This window comes from Rhinatrema bivittatum, chromosome 9 (genome assembly GCF_901001135.1).
Source record: "Rhinatrema bivittatum chromosome 9, aRhiBiv1.1, whole genome shotgun sequence".
NCBI lineage: Eukaryota > Metazoa > Chordata > Amphibia > Gymnophiona > Rhinatrematidae > Rhinatrema > Rhinatrema bivittatum.
Genome location: NC_042623.1, coordinates 223,600,399 through 223,610,531, shown reverse-complemented (window position 1 = coordinate 223,610,531; position 10,133 = coordinate 223,600,399). Strand labels below are relative to the sequence as shown.

The following is a 10,133-nucleotide window of genomic DNA, read 5'->3' as shown; positions in this document are numbered from 1 at the left end:
AGAGAGAGAGAGCATGGGAGTGAGAAGCATGTGTGTATGAGAGAGAGCATGGGAGTGTGAAGCCTGTATATGTGTGTGTATGAGAAACATATAGAAACATATAGAAACATAGAAATGACGGCAGAAGAAGACCAAATGGCCCATCTAGTCTGCCCAGCAAGCTTCACACATTTTTTCTCTCATACTTATCTGTTTCTCTTAGCTCTTGGTTCTATTTCCCTTCCACCTCCACCTTTAATGTAGAGAGCAGTGATGGAGCTGTATCCAAGTGAAATATCTAGCTTGATTAGTTAGGGGTAGAAGCCGCCGCAATAAGCAAGCTGCACCCATGCTTATTTGTTTTACCCAGACTATGTTATACAGCCCTTATTGGTTGTTTTTCCTTCTCCCCTGCCGTTGAAGCAGGGAGCTATGCTGGATATGCGTGAAGTATAAGTCTTCTCCCATGCCGTTGAAGCAGAAAGCCATGCTGGATGTGCATCGAAAGTGAAGTATCAGGCACATTTGGTTTGGGGTAGTAACCGCCATAACAAGCCAGCTACTCCCCGCTTTGTGAGTGCGAACCCTCTTTTCTTCTCCCCTGCCGTTGAAGCAGAGAGCTCTGCTGGATGTGTGAAGTATCAGTTTTTCTTCTCCCCTGCCGTTGAATCAGAGAACTATGCTGTATATGCATTGAAAGTGAAGTATCAGGCTTATTTGGTTTGGGGTAGTAACCGCCGTAACAAGCCAGCTACTCCCCGCTTTGTGAGTGCGAACCCTCTTTTCTTCTCCCCTGCCGTTGAAGCAGAGAGCTCTGCTGGATGTGTGAAGTATCAGTTTTTCTTCTCCCCTGCCGTTGAATCAGAGAACTATGCTGTATATGCATTGAAAGTGAAGTATCAGGCTTATTTGATTTGGGGTAGTAACCGCCGTAACAAGCCAGCTACTCCCCTCTTTGTGAGTGTGAATCCTTTTTTCCACATTTCCTCTTGCTGTTGAAGCTTAGAGCGATGTTGGAGTCACAGTAAGCCTGTGTATGTTTATTTAATAAGGGTATTGACTCCAGGCAGTAGCCATCATTCTGGCGAGTCACCCACTCTTCATTGGCAGCCTCTTGACTTTATGGATCCACAGTGTTTATCCCACGCCCCTTTGAAGTCCTTCACAGTTCTGGTCTTCACCACATCCTCCGGAAGGGCATTCCAGGCATCTACCACCCTCTCCGTGAAGAAATACTTCCTGACATTGGTTCTGAATCTTCCTCCCTGGAGCTTCAAATCGTGACCCCTGGTTCTGCTGATTTTTTTCCTTCGGAAAAGGTTTGACGTTGTCTTTTGATCATTAACACCTTTCAAGTATCTGAAAGTCTGTATCATATCACCTCTGCTCCTCCTTTCCTCCAGGGTGTACATATTTAGATTCTTCAATCTCTCCTCGTACGTCATCCGATGAAGATCCTCCACCTTCCTGGTTGCCCTTCTCTGTACCGCCTCCATCTTGTCTTTGTCTTTTTGAAGGTACGGTCTCCAGAACTGAACACAGTACTCCAGGTGAGGCCTCACCAAGGACCTGTACAAGGGAATAATCACTTCCCTTTTCTTACTCGATATTCCTCTCTCTATGCAGCCCAGCATTCTTCTGGCTTTAGCTATCGCCTTGTCGCATTGTTTCGCCGACTTCAGATCATTAGACACCATCACCCCAAGGTCCCTCTCCTGCTCCGTGCACATCAGCCTTTCCCCCCCCATCGAATACAGTTCATTTGGATTTCCACTCCCCATATGCATGACTTTGCACTTCTTGGCATTGAATCTCAGCTGCCATATCTTCGACCACTCTTCCAGTTTCCTTAGATCCCGTCTCATTCTCTCCACTCCTTCCGGCGTGTCCACTCTCTTGCAGATCTTAGTGTCATCCGCAAAAAGACAAACCTTACCTTCTATCTCGTCCGCAATGTCGCTCACAAAGATATTGAACAGGACCGGTCCCAACACCGATCCTTGCGGTACACCACTTAAAACCGCTGTCTCTTCAGAGAAGGTTCCATTTACCATCACACATTGTCTTCTGTCCGTCAACCAATTTGCAATCCAGGTCACCACCTCGGCACTCACTCCCAAGCTTCTCGTTTTATTCACCAGTCTCCTGTGTGGAACCGTATCAAAAGCTTTGCTGAAATCCAAGTATATGATATCGAGTGCTCTTCCTCTATCCAATTCCTTGGTTACTCAGTCAAAAAAGTCAATCAGATTTGTCTGACAGGATCTTCCTCTGGTGAATCCATGCTGCCTCTGGTCCATCAATTCTCCCGACTGTACATAGTTCACTATTCTCTCTTTCAACAGTGACTCCATTACTTTTCCCACCACTGAAGTGAGGCTAACCGGTCTGTAGTTACCAGCCTCCTCTCTGTTCCCACTCTTGTGAAGCGGGACCACCACCGCTCTTCTCCAATCACTCAGCACTACTCCTGTTTCTAGGGATCTATTGAACAGGTCGCACAGCGGTCCCGCCAGCACATCTCTGAGCTCCCTCAGTATCCTTGGATGAATCCCATCAGGCCCCATGGCTTTGTCCACTTTCAGATTCTTTAGCTCTTCCCATACATTATCTACTGTAAATGGATTTTCCTCTGTTCCGCTTCCCTCCAGTTTCTTGTTGTGTAGAGATGGTCCTTCTCCAGGGTCTTCTTTAGTGAACACAGAGCTGAAGTATTCGTTTAATATTTCTGCCATTTCTTCGTCTCCCTCCACACATTGATCATTTCCACCTTTCAATTTCACTATACCACTTTGGACTTTTCTCTTTTCGCTGATGTATCTGAAAAATGTTTTGTCACCATATTTTATCTCCTTGGCAATCCTCTCTTCTGCTTGACTTTTTGCCAACTTGATTAATTTCTTAGTGTCCCTCAGTTGAATCAGATATTCTTCTTTGTGCTCCTCCCTTTGGGATCTTTTGTATTTCTTGTATGCAGTTCTTTTAGCTTTAATTTTGTCAGCCACCTCCTTTGAGAACCAGATAGGTTTCATTTTTCTTTTGCTTTTCTTTACATTTCTAACATATAGAGCAGTTGCCTTGGCGATTGCTCCTTTTAGATTGGTCCACTGTTGAACCACATCTCTCTCATTTTCCCATCCATTTAGTTCTTCCTCTAGGTACTTCCCCATTTCCTCAAAGTCTGTGTTTTTGAACTGTAAAACTCTGGTCTTTGTGCTTCTTTTCCATATTCTTTTAGTGATATTAAACCATACCGTTTGATGATCACTGGTGCTGAGGTGGGCGCCCACCTTGACATCAGAGACGATATCTCCATTATTGAGCACTAAGTCGAGAATAGTTCCTTCTCTCGTGGGTTCCAATACCATTTGTTTGAACAAAGATACTTGCATGGCATCCACTATTGCTCTGCTGTTTTTAGATTCTGCAGATGGGATTTTCCAGTCTACATCTGGCATATTAAAGTCACCAACGATCACCACTTCCCCTTTCTTACCTATCTTATGGATGTCTTCAACCAGATCTCTGTCCAGCTCTTCCTTTTGGTTTGGAGGCCTGTAAACCACTCCAATATAAATTGATGCTCCATCATCTGTTTTTAGGTCTACCCATAGTGCTTCTTCCTTGCCCCAACTTCCTTGCAGCTCAGATGCTTGGATATTATTTCTGACATAAAGAGCCACACCTCCCCCTTTTCTCACAGGACAAGCAGGATGGTTGTCCTCACAAATGGGTGACATCGAGGATGGAGCCCACCACGGAAAACTTCTGTCAAAGTTTAAACAGAACTTTGACTGGCCCCTACTGGGCATGCCCAGCAAGGCACTGACCCTGCAGCCAGCAGGGGTCTCCCTTCAGTCTTCTTTTTTCCGCGCAGCAGTTGCCACGCGGTGAAAGGAGCTCTCTAACCACGTTCCTGACAGGAATTTGGAAATTAATTTCCTAAGAAAATTTGCCCCTCAGGGGTCTCCCTTCGACAAATTTTTAGTCATCTTACGGAACCCGGTAAGTTTTTTGCCTTTTTCCATCGACTACCGTCGAATTTGGCCCTTGAGGCCTGTTGGCACTTACCGATCCCCAGCCTAAATTTTGGCTTCAGGCCATGGCAACGGGGTTCCGCCGTTGTCCGGATTGTACCCGGACTATGTCCATCACAGACCCCCACAGGGTTTGTGTGATGTGTTTGGGTAGTGAGCATGATGTCCTGACTTGCACCAAATGTGCCTTAATGACACCCAAGGGTCGCAAAGCCAGGATGGAGAAGATGGGGCTCCTCTTCCATGCACCCACCCCAACGCCATCGATAGCATCGACGTCATCGGAACCGGCACCGTCGAAGTTGTACCATCATCGTCAACCCTCCGGTGACCGTCCGCCATCGATTGCTTCTCGGCCGTCGACTCCCGTCCCTTCCCCGGATGGGCGAGGGGATCGGAAGGAAAAGCACCGCTATCGACGGCACAAATCTCGGCCTGTCGAGGATCCACAGCCATCGACCTCTGCTCAAGCCGAGCCACCGACAAAGAAGCCGCGAACAGACCGGACACCCTCCACGTCTCGTTCGCAGGCATCGAGGAAACCCTCACCCTCCCGGGGTGCGGGGGCCGTGATCCCACCGGTTACGGTGGTCCCTCCGGCCCTGCCTCAGCCTCCCTCTCCCGTCGAGCCGGGTATGGTTACCCCTGGTCTCCGGGCAGAACTGGACCGGCTGGTCCAGGAGGCCATCGAGAAAGCGATGAAGAAATTGCAACCTCCATCGGCACCGTCTCCGGCACCGGTTCCAGTGCCGCCCCCGGCACCGACACCAGCACCGGCTTCGCCACCGAGGAGGGAACCGACCACCGAGCCGTTGATACAAGCGCTAGCACCGCTACTGAGCCGCATGGAAGCGCTCATGACGGCCCTTCCATCGGTGATTCCAGTGCCATCGACAACACCACCGTCTCCGACTGGATTTTCATCGGCAGGAGAAACACCGTTCCGGATTCCCCCTTCCGGGGTGGTTCCATCGGTGCCTTCTGGTATATCTCCACCGATATATCCTTCGGTTCCATCCATTCCACGCCAGGCACCGATTCCATCGACAGCACCGAAGCCATCGATGCCATTTCTGGTTCCACCTACGGCACCGATTCCACCTCGGTTTCCATCGATGCCTTTAGAGCCTCAGCCAGGTCCATCAGGGTTACAAACCCCACTTGATCCCTACGATACCTGGGGTGATGATGATGATACATCTTCTGACACGGATTTGCCTTCGCCTCCATCTCCTACAGAGAGTAGAAAAAGATCTCCTCCTGAGGATCTATCTTTCATTAATTTTGTGAAAGAGATGTCAGAAGTTGTACCTTTTCAACTACAATCTGAAGCTGATGACAGACACCAGATGATGGAACTCCTTCAATTTCTGGATGCTCCAAAAATCATCGCTTCCATCCCTATACACCAGGTGTTTTTGGATCTGCTCAAGAAAAACTGGGAATCTCCTTCATCAGTGTCCCCAGTTAACAAAAAAGCTGACTCCACCTACCTTGTCCAGTCAGCACCAGGTTTCCAAAAACCTCAACTGGATCATCGCTCTGTTGTGGTTGAGTCCGCGCAGAAGAAGGCCAAGCGTCTTAAGCCACACTCTTCTACCCCGCCTACCAGGGACAACAAGTTCCTAGATAGTGTTGGACGGAAAATCTATCATGGAGCTATGTTGATTTCACGCATAGCTTCATATCAACTTTATATGACTCAGTACAACAGAGCCATCCTTAAGCAGATGCAAGACTATGCTGACACGTTACCAGACCAATACCAACCGCAGCTTCAAGCCCTTCTTCACAAGGGATTTGAGGCAGGGAAGCACGAGATTAGGACTGCCTACGACATATTCGATGCTTCCACAAAAGTTTCAGCCACAGCCATCTCAGCCAGACGTTGGGCTTGGTTAAAATCATCCAACCTTCGCCCAGAGGTTCAGGATCGTCTTGCTGATTTACCCTGCTTAGGCGATAATTTGTTTGGAGAGCAAATTCAGCAGATTGTGGCGGAGTTGAAAGACCACCATGAGACGTTGAAACAACTCTCATCTGTCCCACCTGAGCTGACCTCCAAGCAACCGCAAAAGAAAGACTCTAAGAAGTCATTCTTTCGACCACGCCGTTATTACCCTCCATCGGCCAGGCCTCGTCCAGCTCGATCCTCTATTAGGCCTCAGCCGCGTCAGCCTAGGAAACAAAGGCCTACTGTAGCCCCTCCTCCTGGGCCTGCGGCTGGCCTTTGACTCCCCTGTAGGGAACACATGCCAAACCCCTCTTCCGGACATCCCTGTAGGAGGTCGACTGTACCATTTTCTACAACCATGGTTGCAGATCACCTCAGATCAGTGGGTGCTAACAATTATCGCACAGGGTTACCACCTCAACTTCATAACTCTTCCGGCAGACTCCCCGCCTTTTCAAGCGTGGAGTCTATCCACCCATTTGGCTCAATTACAACAGGAAGTATCTCTTCTTCTGCAATCAAATGCTATAGAACCCGTTCCTCCCTCTCAACGAGGCAAGGGATTCTATTCCAGATACTTCCTAATACCAAAGAAATCGGGGGGACTACGTCCCATTTTGGACCTTCGAGCCCTCAACAAATACCTTCAAAAAGAGAAGTTCAAAATGGTAACCCTAGGCGCGCTGCTCCCTCTGCTACAAAGAGGGGATTGGCTGTGCTCTCTCGACCTCAAGGACGCTTATACCCACATTGCGATCACACAATCCCATCGCAAATATCTGCGGTTTCTAGTTGGCCACGACCATTATCAATACCGTGTCCTCCCTTTCGGTCTAGCTTCTGCCCCACGAGTCTTTACCAAATGTCTCGTAGTGGTAGCAGCATTCCTCAGGAAGGAAGGTGTCCACGTCTACCCATACCTGGACGATTGGCTAATCAGGGCCTCCACCCAACAGATAGCTCAATCCTCCCTAAAATTGACAATTCAAACACTCCTTTCCTTAGGGTTTCTCGTCAATTACGAGAAATCTTGCTTAGTCCCGTCTCAAACCTTATCCTTCATTGGAGCAGACTTGGACACCTTGCAGGCAAAGGCTTACCTTCCTCTTCAGAGGGTCCACACCCTAATATCCCTGGCTCGCCAGCTCCAGTCTCAGAACACTGCCACGGCTCGCCAGTTCCTCATTCTCCTAGGACACATGGCATCCTCGGTTCAAGTCACTCCCATGACCCGACTAGCCATGAGAGTAACACAATGGACTCTACGACACCAATGGATTCAAGCTTTTCAGCCTCTGTCCTCCATAGTCACAGTCACACAAGCGCTGCGCCTATCCTTAACCTGGTGGACGACTCAGGTCAACCTCCTTCAGGGCTTACCCTTTCTTCCACCGGATCCGCAAGTAATCCTAACCACCGACGCTTCTCACATCGGTTGGGGAGCCCATGTGGACGACTTTCAAACCCAAGGGTTATGGTCCAACGAGGAAGCCGAACACCAGATCAATTTCCTGGAACTTCGCGCAATCCGCTATGCACTCCGAACTTTCAAAGATCATCTATTCCATCAGATAATCTTAATCCAGACGGACAACCAAGTGGCCATGTGGTACATAAACAAGCAGGGAGGCACAGGCTCCTTCCTTCTGTGTCAGGAAGCTGCGCAGATCTGGGCGGAAGCCCTCTCCCACTCCATGTACCTCAGGGCCACTTACCTGCCGGGAGTAGACAATGTATTGGCAGACCAGCTGAGCCGTGTCTTCCAACCGCACGAGTGGTCACTCGATCCTCTGGTAGCGACCTCTCTGTTTCACAAGTGGGGTTCTCCCCGCATAGACCTCTTTGCGTCCCCTCAGAACCACAAAGTGGACGATTACTGCTCTCTCATTCGGAGCCAGCACTCTCGGCCGAGGGATGCATTCTCCCTCAAGTGGACAACCGGTCTTCTCTATGCATTCCCTCCACTTCCTCTTGTGTCAAAGACTCTCGTGAAGCTACGCCAGGACGGGGGAACCATGATCCTGATAGCACCTTACTGGCCACGCCAAGTATGGTTTCCAATACTCCAGGATCTCTCCATCCGCAGGCACATTCCTCTGGGACAGGACCCGCATCTGCTCACTCAAAACGACGGATGCCTCCTCCATCCCAACCTCCAAGCCTTGTCCCTGACGGCATGGATGTTGAAAGGTTAGTCCTTCAACCATTTAACCTTTCAGATTCCGTTTCTCGAGTCCTGATAGCTTCACGAAAGCCTTCCACAAGAAAGTCTTACTCATACAAATGGAAAAGGTACACATCATGGTGCACTTCTCAGTCCCTTGATCCCCTTTCCTGTCCAATCTCCAAATTCTTGGACTATTTATGGCATCTCTCTGAATCAGGTCTTAAAACCTCTTCTATCAGAATGCATGTCAGTGCGGTAGCCGCCTTCCATAAAGGTGTACAGGGTGTCCCTATTTCAGTACAACCCCTAGTAACACGTTTTCTTAAAGGCTTGCTCCATCTGAAGCCACCCTTACGTCCTCCGGCCCCATCTTGGGACCTTAACCTGGTTCTTGGTCGTCTAATGAAACCTCCTTTCGAACCTCTGCACTCCTGTGAGTTAAAGTATCTCACATGGAAAGTGTTATTCCTTTTGGCTATCACTTCAGCTCGCAGGGTTAGTGAATTACAGGCCCTAGTTACCTATCCGCCTTACACTAAGCTCCTGCAGGACCGGGCGGTACTTCGCACTCACCCTAAATTTTTACCTAAGGTAGTTTCTGAGTTTCATATTAATCAATCCATCATACTACCTATCTTTTTTTCCCAGGCCCCACTCCAACTCCGGGGAACAGACTCTGCATACCCTAGACTGCAAACGAGCTCTAGCTTTTTATCTAGACCGTACAGTTGCTCACAGGAAGAGCACTCAATTATTTGTCTCTTTTCATCCTAACAAGTTAGGACATCCTGTGGGTAAGCAGGCTCTTTCCTCCTGGTTGGCGGACTGCATTTCTTTTTGCTATGAGCAAGCTGGCATTCCTTTTCAAGACCGTGTGAAAGCACACTCTGTGAGGGCCATGGCGACGTCAGTGGCACACCTTCGATCGGTGCCGCTTCCTGACATCTGCAGGGCTGCAACCTGGAGTTCTCTCCATACCTTTGCAGCCCACTATTGTTTGGACAAAGCTGGAAGACAGGACTTCATCTTCGGCCAATCTGTCTTGCGTAACCTTTTTCCAACGTGATGTACCAACACCCTTCCACCTTCCCGGTAGGGTGCGGATGCCCTTTACCAAATTCCACCCCAGTTGTAGTGCCTGTTGCACGTCATTGGGTGCATTTGGTGCAAGTCAGGACATCCTCAGCTCGGTACTCACCCATTTGTGAGGACAACCATCCTGCTTGTCCTGTGAGAAAGCAAATGTTGCTTACCTGATGTAACAGGTGTTCTCACAGGACAGCAGGATGTTAGTCCTCACGAAACCCGCCCGCCACCCCGCGGTGTTGGGTTTGTTTTGTTTTTACTTTCTAGGCACTGCCTGTAGCTTTGTAAATCAGACTGAAGGGAGACCCCTGCTGGCTGCAGGGTCAGTGCCTTGCTGGGCATGCCCAGTAGGGGCCAGTCAAAGTTCTGTTTAAACTTTGACAGAAGTTTTCCGTGGTGGGCTCCATCCTCGATGTCACCCATTTGTGAGGACTAACATCCTGCTGTCCTGTGAGAACACCTGTTACATCAGGTAAGCAACATTTGCTTTCTATCCACTCTGTCCTTCCTTAACAAGTTATAGCCTGGTATTGCCGTATCCCAATCATGAGATTCTGTGAACCATGTCTCTGTGATAGCAACGATGTCCAGTTCTGCCTCTGTCATTAGGGCCTGCAGATCTGGGATTTTATTTCCCAAACTATAAGCATTTGTAGTCATAGCTTTCCAGGTACTCTCTTTACGGTTATTGCTTTTCCTGTACTCCTTATGAGACTTTAGTTGAGATTTGTTATTCACTTTACTCTTTCCTTTTGCAGTTGTGCCATTGATGACAGAGTTATCCATCTCAATGTTTTTCTCTAGAATTTCTTCAGTTAATATAGGGAGGGCATTATGTTCTTGTTGCATTTGATACTGTGTGTGTCTCCTTGTTACAGGTCGAATTCTACCAGAGCCCACTGTGATCCTG

General features: G+C 48.7%; 1 protein-coding gene across 12 annotated transcripts in view; it reads left to right on the top strand.

Moving 5' to 3' along the window:
• YEATS2 (YEATS domain containing 2) overlaps positions 1 to 10,133 on the top strand; it is a 799,337-nt gene that overhangs the window by 440,405 nt on the left and 348,799 nt on the right. The gene's annotated exons all lie outside the window — the stretch shown is intronic.